The following is a 13,469-nucleotide window of genomic DNA, read 5'->3' on the forward strand; positions in this document are numbered from 1 at the left end:
AGTCATAAGCCAGACAATAACTAAAAAAATAATTTCAGTTAAAATTATTTTACAAAAAAAATGTCGTAGAGATACAGCAAAATGTTTGATTAGAATTTAAAATAATTAAAATAGATCTGCTTGTATAATATAACTGCTAAGCTGGTTTTGTTTGATTTAAATCATAAAACTGGATGATAGCGCAAAGAAAAAATAACACAAAGCCGTGAAAATAATTCAGTTACAAAAAATGAGTTTAACTGAATTCAACGTTTATCATTGGTATTGATTAAGGTACAGTAAAGAATTCATATTGTACTGCTAAGCTGGACTTTGCTCATATAAATATTAAACCGGAAAAACAAATTTTAGTTAAAAAAATGTGGTAGAGATACAGTAAGATGTTTGAATACCATAACAAATAGTTAAAATAAATCTGTTAGTATTACTGCTAAGCTGGTTTCGTTTGATTTAAATCATAAAACTGGATGATAGCACAAAGAAAAAAAAAACACAAAGAAAAATAATTCAGTTATAAAAGATGAGTTTAACTGAATTCAGTGTTTATCATTGGGATTACATAACTTCAAATACAAAATGTAGTATGTACGTAACACGGCATATTTCGAACAAATGTTCATCATCAGAGAGGTCAACTCTGATATGCCTATCTATATATTAAACAGAACAAAGCGAAGCTTCGTCTCGACGACCCACAGAAGTAATTCCCAGTCCGAGAGGCCTGGGAGCAAATGTCTGGTAATCAATGTTTCCCTTGTAGCAAATATTCGACTCACTCCACTGTGGTTGCCTCGGTAGCTCAGTGGTTAGAGCACCTTCCATGAGATCGGGGTGTCGTGGGTTCGAATCCCGCTCGGGACATTTGATTTTTTTCCGACATTTGTTCTGTTTAATATATAGATAGGCATATCAGAGTTGACCTCTCTGATGATGAACAAAATGTAGTATATGCTGGAAGATACTGAAATCAATATTGTTTACTAGGCTAACATATTGGTATATCATAATTTTATATAAGCTGGTCTTGTTTAATTAAAATCATTACTGGGATAATTACACACAAAAATTATTCAGTTAAAACCTATAGTATAAGCCGGTAGTTACTGAACATTAGGTTGATGTACTGAGGTACGATAAATTAGCTTGTTGTTTTAGTTTAAAATTATTAAAGTCGGTTACAAATCAGCAAAAATAGACCCAGTTACAAAAAGTAGAAATTAAATGAAAGAATTACTGTTGCTCAATATTGAAAAGTAAGAAAGGAGTAGGCAATATTATGGAGAGAGAAGTACGGCAAAATTTGCTTTTCTAACGTCTTCACGCAGGATCTAAGGAAGGAGGTATTCTAAACCAAGAAACAGTAAAATGTTGTGTTAAAAAACTATTTAGACAATAATAGTATCAATATATACAATATATAATATTCTAAAGGTTAATTCAAGAATGAAACATTCTGATTGGTCGAGAAGCTTGGTACTAGGCGGTGAATATAGCATCTCAAGGTTTGACAACTAAGCCATGCCACGATTTGCCATCCCGTCCAGTGAACATGGTGGCATTTGATGGATTTGCTGAATGAAAATCTATCTCTTTTTAAAGAAATCGCTTTAAAAATAAAACAATTATTCGCCTCAGGCTCAGTGATTATTGTTAAATAATCACTTCGACTTTGGCGAATTATTGTTAAATATTAATAATTCAATAATAAAATTAATATATATATATAATATTAATATTGACACTTGCTGTACATATATTTGTCATTCAGGACTCAAGTTCTGTTATTAAGCTGGCAAATGCAACTGTAAAAATATGTTAATGGTGTTCTTGCCACTAATTTTAAAATATCACCGGTAAATAAAATATAATATTTATTGACAAAAAGTGTACACATACCTTGAGGTCAGAAATTTCTCTTTGGGCATTTGTTAACTCACTGTTAGGCCTTAAAAGTGACAAAATTTATTATAACACATTTTGGTGCGTAAGTACTGAATGAATCCCCCTTTAAAAAAATTGTCAAACGAAAGTAGAATAAGACGAAAAGCAAAAGGATAAGAAAACAAGCTGCATATTACACAAAGCCAAAGAATAATTTAAATTCGCAGATCTGATAAAGATGAAATGTTCATTATGTCACGAGCATGAAACAAAGAAAAAATCTGAGTCCCCGACATTTCTCTTATAGACACTAAAAATCAAAAAAACCATGTCAATGTTAAGGACAAATGTTACTTACATTTCATGTAGAGCGTTCTGGCTTGAGACCTGCTTCTGCATTTTGAATTCGAAACAACAACAAAAAAGTGTAAAAAAAAATGTGCTAATAGCTTGGTGATAATGAAAAGAGTACAGTGAAAACTCGCAAGTAAGAGCCTAACATTTTCTTCAGAAAATTAGAACCTATTAAGAACAATAATTGCCTACTATTTGTGTTAACCATTACGTATGTAAAAACCTGTTTAGGCTAACAGGAAAAATTAGGTTCTTACTCGCGGGTTTTTACTCACCGTTTACTGTATTCTACACCAAAAACGTTAAATATTGTGGACTTTTAAATTTCAAACCAAACCAGTTAAGCTGTCAAATACAATTGTTAAAAAATGTAAATGGTGTTCTTGCCAACAATTTAAATATTATTGGTAAATTAAAATACTATTTAATGAAAAAAAAATTGTCCACATACCTTGAGGCTGGAGATTTTCTTTTTGGCGCTTTTTAATTTGCTGTCAAAAAGAAACACAAATAGGATGAGCGTTTTTAAAGGCCTTAAAAGTGACAAAATTAATTAACACAATTTTGGTGCATTAAATACAATAAATCCCCTCTTGAAAACTTTGTCAAGCGAAAGTACAATAAGAAGAAAAACAGCGTACAACAACAAACAACAACAACAGAAAAAACTTTATTTAAGCTCGAATTTCAGAGTAGCTTGACAAGCTAGTATTTCCGAGAACAAAATATTTGATAACGAAAAATTAAAATAGCGTATAAGAACCAGCTGGATTTTTTCATTTAGCCAAAACAGGCTTTAATATAAATGGTACTTAAAACAAATTTATAATTTCATTTAAATATGTAATAAATATATAAATATCATATATTTAGTTAAATTCGCAGATAACATTTTTTCTGATAAAGATGAAATGCTCATTATGTCACGAGTGTGGAACAAAGAAAAGATCTGAGTCCCCAACATTTTCTATAACAGACACGGAAAATCAGAACAACCCATGTCAATGTTAACGATTTGAAAATGTTACTTACATTTCGTGTGCAGCCTTTTGGTTTGAGACCTGCACCTGCATTTCCAAACAACAACAAACAAGCGTAAAACAAAATATGCATCTTGCTCGGTGATAATGATTGAAAAAGTAGAATTCAGCATGTAAATTCGTCTTCACATTTCCACGGGGCTCTTTGGCTCTTTCCTTCCCTTCCTCCCCTTCTTCCCACCCTATGGCTTATGCAAATTTTTTCCTCCCATATCTTAGTAAGCATAAGTCATAGGGTGGATTTCAACTGACGCGTATTTTTTACGTGCGTGACAAAATTTAGAGACAATGTATGAACGACTTGCGTACACGTTAACGCAGTTCGTTCATACATTGTCTCAAAAATTTTCACGCACGTTAACGCACGTAAAAAATTGCGCGTTATTGGAAATCCACCTATAGAGTAAATGAATGTGAATACATTACTATCTTTATTGGGACAAACTTTATTAGGATTTTTTTTTGCAAAACAACAAATTTTCTAGATAGTTTTTAAAACTTTATCCAACGATTCAACATACTGAATACGGCGGGGATTCACCTGAAGTCCGTTTTTTTCGTCGCTTAAACATGGCACCCACGGAAATATCTCGTTAGTTCGCGTTTAAGCAATCCTAAAACCCCTCGCTCATTACGTCTTTCTACATGATGTTCTATGCTTTAGAATGTTTTAAAATATTTTGGTTAATTTTTGAGTATGTTTGGGAGGAGATAGTGATAGTTTTTCTCAAAGGATTAGTAAAATTGAGAGAAATGAGAAATACTGAAGATTGAAAGTAGTTTTAAAATTAGAATTTGAAGTTTAAAATTAGTAGATGGGGTCAACTGTCTGGTGGTGTTCCAAAAATAATTACAGCAACAACAACGAGTTTTGAGCGGTTTTTATTTGAGTATAGAAAGAAGTTCGCATTTGCTTTGGTTTTGCGTTACTAGGCTTAGTAACTGGTTCAAAGAAACCCGCGCAAATTACTTAAATAGCCAATCAGAAGTTAAACTAAAACTAAAGCGCAACTTGCTACGTTTTCCCGCGCTTTGCGCCCGGGGGGGGTACTTGGGTAAATTTTTGTTGGGTATGTGCCGCTGACCTCTCAGAACCCCTACCCCATTATAGTCTTATTCTATGGCCAATTATAGACCCCATCTTAGTCACTTTTGGGTAAATTTAATTTTTACGACCCCAACTTAGTCACTTTCTGGGAGCTGTTTGTCAAATATTGAACAACAGCAATAAATACGGTAACATTTTTTTCGGCGAATATTTCCGTTCATAAATCACAACTTGCCAGATTTTCGTACTCTCAAAATCCCGGAAAAGTGTGACCCCATTCTAGTCACCCTATAAAAAATGCTTGAAATGGCGACCCCATTATAGTCAGTCCAGTCGTGAAAATGCGACCCCATCCAGCGGCACATCCCCATTAGCCCATTTATAGGAAGTGCCCCCCCGGGGCTTTGCGCCGGCTACATGTATTTACTTCAACTTTTGATTGGTTCACTGGATTGTCTGTGTCCTTTGTAATTGACCAGAGTTTTTATTTGGTTTCGGTTTTACGACACAATTGAAAACTGCTCTATTTGGATTCCCATCTACATAGATGGTACTGCAGGTAAAAAAAAAGTTTAAAAAAAGCAGAGTTAATTTAAATCTAAATAATGATTTTTTTTCTTTTCTGAAAGGCTTGAAAACTAAAGTAGCCCAACTTCTTACAAACAAAAGGATCTATGTTATTGAAAAGAAATCATTTTTTATCAGAATTGTTTAGGTACAAAAGTTGAGATATTTTAAACTTACATCATCAAAGAGCTTTTTTCTTATAATACTTTGATATAAAGTACACGAAAAGAAGAAGTGAGATCCATTCATTACCTCATTTCATAAACAAAATTTACATATTGTTAGATGTTCTTGAATGTTTGGTATACAATGTCTACCAGTTTCAATCCTTAAATCATCATTGCCTGACCTTTAACTTTTTTGATAGAAATTGTTTGAGTTGCACAAGACTTGCACATTTTTAATTGATGTGCTTCGGTCAGTTTTGAAGGAAGAACAGAATTGCAATTTCTTTTTAGTTTTTGTCATAATTATCTTTCTTCTACCTCTTCATTAAATCTTAAAAAAATTTATTCAAATTACAACCAGAAGTTCATACAACTCAGTTACCTGACGCCTAGCCTGTTCCAGGCTTTCGGTAGTTGAAGGGGAAAGCGAAAAACGCGGGCAACCGAGAGCCTGGAACAGGCAACCTGACGCCTTGACCTTTTACTTCGGTGTATCGCTGCTGAGGACATTGTTCAGAAGCCGAAGTAAATGCGCAACCAAAGAAGTAAATGAACATCTAGCGAAAAGAATTTAAAAGCTCTCGCTTTTCCTGAAGTTACCGCAAAAGTGCCTCGTTACGACTACTCGACGGAGTACTTGACTATCAAGTTATCTCGAAATCTCGTTCCCAGTGTCCTCATGTATACCGGAAACGTGCGTGACAGAATCGTGACGCACGATGAAACGCGATGGTAACAGCACTGCATCGACACTGCAAACGGCTAGCCGGGGTTAGATTACGTTTATAGTGACGCAGGCTAACCAGGAACCAGCTTACGTAATTTTATTTGTCCAGATTTTCTTCCGTTATTTCTCGGTATATGAAGTCACCAAGCAGCGGAAGTTTCTTTGTGGAGGAAGTGGACGATACAGTATTTTGAATTTCAGCCTAAAATCGGCAGAAAAATAAGAATATCCGGCCCGAGCATGAAAAATTCTTATATATATAAAAAATAGTGTATTCCCCTTGTGTTCGAACTATGCGTTTGGCTTGCACGTTTGATTTCCATCTCGAATAAACTGTTAAAATGAATATAATTAAATATTTTGAAGAAACTAACAATCGTTTGCGCGCCGAAGTGCGAAAAATGCGTCTGTATATTGTAAATTGTACATATATTACATCAATTTTGCAGGCGTACGATTTTCCTCAGTTTTGTAAGGTGCCGAGCACACATTTCCAGCATGGAAACACAAAGTGGTTCCGTAAATAGCCGTCATTCTAAAAAGTAAAAGTGGAAAACATTACGAGTACAGACGGACTACATTGTGACTACCAAGGTATCCCCGACCGGAAATGTACGTGACAGAAATCTTTGATGCATGATGAAAGGCTATGACTCGCTATAACATTTCATCATTGTATTTCATGGAAACCAGGAACTGGCTTACGTAATTTCATTTGTCCCCGGGGGGGGGGGGGGACACTCCCCTATATGGCCTATACGGGGACGTGCCGCTGGATAGGGTATGGTTTTTGACTCCTCCGGTCCTGAACAGGGTATGTAATTTCAAGCTCCTCTGTCCTAAACAGGGCCTGAAGCTGTCCTAGACAGGGTATGGCTGCAAGACTGTCGTCCATGTATTTACATTGTTTTCGCTTTCGCTTCAATAAAAAGAACTATTTTATTCGGTGGGATAGGTGTTTTTGCATTTCAATGCTTCAAACATCGCGTATGGGACGCAATCACAATAAAGCGTAAATGATTGTTGATGTTGTCCTTTGTCCTAAATAGGGTCTTAGAATAGGGGGGTGTTGTCCTACACAGGGTAGGCATTTTAAGTTTTTATTGTCCTAAACAGGGTCAGGGTTTCAAACCTCCAGCGGCACCCCTATACCTAAACTTAGGCCAAGTACCCCCCCCCCCCGGGCATTTGTCCAGATTATGAGCGATGGGCGATAGCCAACGATGTCATATCTAACAAGCGGAAGTGGAATAATTGTTTTATTAATTGTAATGTCTGAGCATCCCGGTTGTTCTCGCTGACCTAACCTGCGATCAGGCGTTTTTTTCCCTTGCAAAGATGAAAGAGGGAAGTAGGGAGGGAGGGCATGATCTCAGGTTATCGCTGACCCTGAGACTGTCTAGCCTGCGAACGCAAGACAGCCGGAAATACGTCTGCGGTTGCAGGCTACGCTGACGCGTACACCTAAATTGCAAACTTTCTTCCTTTATTTCTCGGTATATAAAGTCACCAAGCAGCGGAAGTTTTTTTGCCTGCGCTTTAAAATAAGGGAAGTGTACAATAATAGGGCAGTGTTATTGTACAGTGTTGAAGCTTAGCAATTAATCAGAAATTAATTAAAAAAATGAGTAGCGTTTATGTAAGCAACAATAGTATTGTTTTTGTAATGTAGTGTATGTTGTGTAAGCAATAGTAGAATCGTCTTTGTAAGATAGCTTATCCAGTGTCAGTAACTGGTATTGTAATGGTGTGTGCAAGTGTGCAGGAACAGTAATAAAGAGCAAAAAAAAAAAAAGAAAGAATAGGGCAGTGTTAGCTCGCACAACTCCCTGGTGGGTCCTAAATTTTTACACGTACAGTACTAGTCTCCTGCGCAGTCGCTCTTTGGGCTTGTCACGCGTAGATCATGCGCCACTCCCCCCCCCCCCCCCCCCGTCTCTTATCACTCCGGGAACGTGCTCAAAGAGTCTCTGCGCAGGAGGCTTGTATAGAACGTCAGTAATCATTTGCGTAATGACAAATATTGCTTCATATCATGACATTTTCCGTTCAGTCTGGTTATATAAAGACACAAATTGTGCTTGCAGACATTCATTTTGTAGTCGCAGTCGTCAGAAACAGAGAAACAGTCCCTGAAGCTCAAGAAACATGAAGCTGGTGTTCTTTATATTATCAGCCTTGCTGGCCGTTCAATACGCAAAATGTTTACCAGCCAACGAAAATGACAAGGCTTGTGCGTTCAACTCCACAGTTCTGCACAGCACTTCGGCTGGAGCTCTGGATGTAAAAGCTCGCAATCAAATTGCAGCAGTGGACATTGAACACATCTACACAGACAGTTACGGAACAGAAAAGACGAAGAAACAATTGAGAATCACGCTTAGTAAAGGCGAAGAGCAATGGTTGTACCTCTGGGCGTCTTTTAACATCCATGGTAGATCTTTGTACATTCGCTTCGATGGTGAGCGCGTCATGGCGTCCATGGCGAGTTTATCTGTCTACTACAATTCTATCACAGTGGAAACCAGTGGAAAATGGTCTTGTTTGAACTGGTCTTTGAAGAAAGGTCAGTCCGGTACCGGCACTTTCTCAACTTATACAAGCTATCGCGACAGTTCAGGATTACAAATTTACAGGGACACAATTGATATTAAAGTTTTACCATCTAATATACCATTAGGGCCGTCAAAGGATCTCGAATGCTACCATACACAATTTTCCTCGGTGAAGGCGTCTTCCAACAACAGGCTTCGTGTCAACCTCACAAAAATGTATTACAAAAAAGTCGGAGTTTCCAAATGGTGTTGCAGAGATGTAAAGGAAAATAGTTCCGTTATAGAGCTTACAGAAGGCCAAACAAAGACAATTTCGCTCAAATACGTATCCATAACTAATAGCATTGGTGCTTCAGAAGAGGAGAAAAGGCGATTTAAGGATGAAAATCCACGAAATTTAACAATGATATTCAGCAGTGGTATTTTGCATGTCGGCATGGCAACGTTGGAAGAAACCTCCTACCACACAGGCAAACGGTGGTTGTACAGTTCCTCATGGAAATGTGTCAATGTTACCATGGAAATGAAGACCGGAAGTACAGACCAGTCGACGAGATTGGACTTTTTCAGTTACTATAGCAACGCTGGTCCCGTGACAACCATACAGAGAAGAACTGATTATGTTTTACTAGAGGTACTACAGTCACGTGCTTGTATCATGTCATCCCCTATAGCGGTTTTCATTGTAGCTTTTATAGTATACCTTAATATTGGTTAGTGATTCTACAGACTATTGCAAAATGCCATGCAAATCCTATTTTCTTTGGAATTTTTAAAGTTGCATGATGGATGTTTGTATTTACTCTTACGGTCGCTGTCTGTTTAAAGGGGTGGACCATTAGATTTTTAATGGGAGGGGGGGGGGGGTGCATGAATTTTAGCTGCTCGATTTTTTTATATGCTCCCAGCCTTACAGTATATTTTTTGGATGGTCGATTGATTTTTTTTCCTTCGTAACAGCTTTGCTCGATTTTTTTTCGACTCAGGCGGGCCTTGCTCGATTTTTTTGGGGGATTTGCAACCGCCCCCCCCCCCCCCCGCCCAATCACAAATCTAATGGTCCACCCCTTAGAATCAATGTATTCGGACTGGCTTACGATTTTGTTGGCGCCTTTTATTGTATCCCTTAGGGACCGTGAAAGGTTTGAGAACTTTTAAATTTAGTCATTTTAAGTCATTTTACACTGAGGAAGGCAACAGAAGGGTGCCGAAAATTTAGTCTATTTTTAACACTTTATTTTAGGTCAGATATAACGATATTTTTGTTTTATCGATTAGGAAGAATTGTTTTCTAAAGTTCGTGCGCAGACTATGGAAGGGAAACTTTTATTTATTTTTTTTTTGAAAGTCTTCAAAAGTAATACGCAGAGAAAATTTCAGGCTAGATGGCAAGTGTAGTTTATTAAGAGTATATCTTAAGTTTACGGGTTGGTTAATGATTGAAAATAAATTGCTCAGAATTTACTGATAGATGTGCCGGGGGTCTTTGTCAACACATTGTATGAAAACTAATAGCAATAAATATGTGGTAAAAACTTTTATTTTCAATCATTTCAAGGTCTTTCTCACTATCGTAGTAATGGCAATATCGAAAGAAAGAGAACAAGGCAAAAATAAGGGGCTTTGGGGACGAAAATGTTCTGTGGCTTTTTATTTGGATGATCCCTCTTTGCGTTCTGTCCATTTGCGTTATGCGGTTTTGCGTTATGCCTGGTTGCGTGATGGCTTTTTGCGTTATGCCTATTTGCGTATGGTTTGCATTAGAGCAGTTTTCAATTGAGTGTCGTAAAACCCAAACCAAAGTAATTACTCTGGCCAATCACAAAGGACACAGACAATCCAGTGAATCAATCAAAACTCGGTGAGGGTAAAAGGAGGAATGAGTTTGCAGAATGGCATGTGGCATGAGTTGCGGAATGGCATAATTATGCGGAATGTAATTTACGCGGAATGATTCATTGACATAAGTTATACTAAAAAGCGCGCCAAATTTTAAAAGAGAAGCCGCCTTGTTAAATACTGCTGGCTCAAACAATCAAGAACTGAGCAGGAAACTTCCATAGAACATCGTTGTAAAGATCATTTCACCATTCAAATCACCGATTTATGCCGAACAGAAGCAGAGAAATTATTTTCGCTATTTGCCGTGACGCTTCCGAGGACTTGAATTATCGACTAGCTGTGTGTGAGTAGTTCTGTTAACATGAATGAAAACTCTCGTCTATTTGCCTCAAATACAGAACGATATTCGTTCTAAAGCTACGTACTTCAAGGCAAGACACACAACTGTCAAGTTCAACCCATTTGAAGAGAAGTTTTTAAAAAGACAACGCATTTAAATATAAAATGAAAGCAAGTGACGTGTTGTTAGTCGCCCGCGAAATAATGTGTGACCGTGTCACTGCCTTGTTCCAGGAATCGTTTCTTTCTAAATCAAAACTTGCTAGGGGTGGGAAAAAGCTAGTGGTTTCATTGAAGACAACTACTTTTGGTGTATTTCTAGCTTTTTATTACAGCGATGAAGAGATCGTGACACGGCTTCTCCGCTGGTGTGACACTATTTACACTGCAGTGGATTTTATCGATGTGCGTCTCGTGATCTTTGCGGTAAAATAAAATGTATGTTTAGCGAATGATTTTCTTTTCCTAAGAGAAAGCCAAGTATTCACAATAAGTAGGCAATGATAATTACTCGCCGGATTCCTTATCTGCCTTATCGGTAAATCTGCAATGCGAGCCTGACTCGTCCCCAGTCGTCTTTGAGTCCGTCTTGAGTCGACTGCTGAACACGGAGGGAATCATGCAATTTTCGCATAAGAGACGACTGGGGACGAGTCAAAATGCGAGCTAGATTTGAAATACGATAGCTTGTTTTTACCGTGCAGTGACTATATCGAGACTATAGTCACTATATGAAAGTTTCGCTCTACTCGATCGGTTGCCGCTCTTTTAAGTTAATGTTCAAGTCTTCCACTGAGTTTATATAGTCTTCATAATGGGAGGCGAAAAGCTAGTCTCCTTCGCAGCCCGGCACTCGAGCCGAACCGGGAGCGTTGCGTCATTTCAGCCCGAGCGGCTGTGAAGGAGACTAACGAAAAGCAGGGCTAGCAGACTTCTAATGAAACAAATATGCCGTAGTGTTCGTAATCTCTCTGCTTTGTACCCTCTACTTATGCACCTATCAATGGTTTGCCCCAGGATGGGGGGGGCGGGCGACCCCCGGGGAATTTGAAATTTTTTGAAATCCAAAGTCGAATTCTCCACCTCTGGGCACCTAGTGAATGTCAAATTTCCCATATCTCTTCTTAAATTTCTAACCCAGCAGGCCATTTTAGATGTCAAAATCCCTACCCTGGGAGAACTTCACGATGTCAAATTCCCGGGGGTCGCCCGCCCCCCCCATCCTGGGGCAAACCATTGATAGGTGCATTACTGAAGCTGAGATGACATCCGCCAAAACTGGACTTTCTGTCTCGATGTTTTGTTTAACTTATACAGTATTAATAACCGCTACATGAATATTAATACAAAGATGTATCCGAGGCATTTTTCGGTTTGTAGTATAAAGATCTACGGTCGGATGCTTTTCCGTCGCTGTTTTTATCTTTTGACTAAAAGCGATAAACCGTCCACAGAATGGGAAATCCTTAGCATTGGGGAAACACTGGCCGCCGAAATATTTTTCGTAGAATCCGTGAAGAACGCTATCTTCAATCGATTGTCATCATTAAGCCCGCAGTATTTAATAAAGCGTCTGCTCTTTAAAAATTGGCGCGCTCTTCAGTAAAATGTATATCAATGAGTCATCCCGCGTAAATTACATTCCGCATAATTATGCCATTCCTCAAGTCATGCCACATGCCATTCCGCAAACTCATTCCGCCTTTTACCCTCACCGATCAAAACTCGAAGCAAATACATGAAGCCGGCACGAAGCGCGGGAAAACGTGCGCGAGCGAGTCACAATTGGTTTTGGTTTTAGTTCTGATTGGCTGAGAAAGTGGCGCGAGATTTTTAAGCCAATCACTAAGCGAAGCAATGCAAAACCAAAGCAAACGCAATCTAACTTTCGACACTCAAGTGAAAACCGCTCTATGCCTTTGACGTTGTGTCTGTTTGCGTGATGCCTTTTTGCATTGACTGCGTTCTGCCTGTTTGCGTTACGGCTGTTTGCAGATTTGGCTTTTCGCTATTCAGCTTTAGGTTAATGCATTCGTTGATTTTATTTCAATTACTGGGTATTGAATGTTGTCGTAGATTCCAACCTTTTTCCAGTCTTGTTTTTTTGGAATTTTGCCTCTCTTACGACCTCTTACTGGTCATTGATCGCATTCAGAAGCGCTAGTTAAAACACAGTCATTAAACCAGCAAACGTTTTGAAGCGATGCATCGATAAACAATAAGAACAAGAACCTTACCTTGAAATAGAAGAGCTTTTCCTAGAACGTCTCCTTGCTGTACTTGGGCAATTACGTTCTCTGCAGTAAACATGTTTAACGACGGTGACCATTGATCACATTCAGAAGTGCAAGTTTAAAAATCTGACCGCCAATAAATCTGCAGAACTGTGAAGCTAAGCAAGCTTAAACAAGTCACCTAAGCTTATCATAATGTGGCTCAGTTCCCTTTCTCGATCTTTCAGTATAGTAGATTACTTACCTTTCGTTTGTGACAGTGCTTTTCTTCTTTACCTGCTCATCTATGATGTTAAAAATTGTCCGAGTTAAAAAGTTTTGCAGAGTAAAGCGCTATCTGCCACCTACGGTTCGCCGCGGTTCGCCTACGCGTACGGTGGGATCAATTCATTCGACCAATCACTTTGCTTGTTACAGACACTTGGCGGGATTTTTCGTGTGGCGACAATGGAAGGCTTAGAGCGTTCAACGCCCGGGGGGGGGGAGGAGGGGGTGGTACCTAAAAAAGTTTTATACGGGGAGGCTCCGCCCCGAGCTCTAACCCCTTACCCGTTTATATACGATTTTGACAGAAATTGAACCCCTTTCGCATACCTTTTACTAATTTATACTGAAGAAAGGTACCTCTTTTATATACCTGAAAGACCTGGCATAGACTTAGAACACGACGTTTTCTTGTCATTTTCATGTAGCGCTTAATAAATCAAAAATATAC

General features: G+C 38.3%; 1 long non-coding RNA gene across 1 annotated transcript; it reads right to left on the reverse strand.

The window, feature by feature from the left end:
- Positions 1-262: 262 nt before the first annotated feature.
- LOC144654651 (uncharacterized) lies at positions 263-13,192 on the reverse strand. The gene is made up of 7 exons (XR_013570959.1): positions 12,999-13,192; positions 12,758-12,817; positions 3,268-3,302; positions 2,687-2,726; positions 2,240-2,274; positions 1,897-1,936; positions 263-1,345 (listed from the first exon to the last, which is right to left on the reverse strand). It is a non-coding gene; the product is annotated as an uncharacterized LOC144654651 (long non-coding RNA).
- Positions 13,193-13,469: the final 277 nt, after the last annotated feature.

This window comes from Oculina patagonica, chromosome 5, assembly GCF_052425735.1.
Source record: "Oculina patagonica isolate OP01 chromosome 5, crgOcupat, whole genome shotgun sequence".
Taxonomy (NCBI): Eukaryota; Metazoa; Cnidaria; class Anthozoa; order Scleractinia; family Oculinidae; genus Oculina; species Oculina patagonica.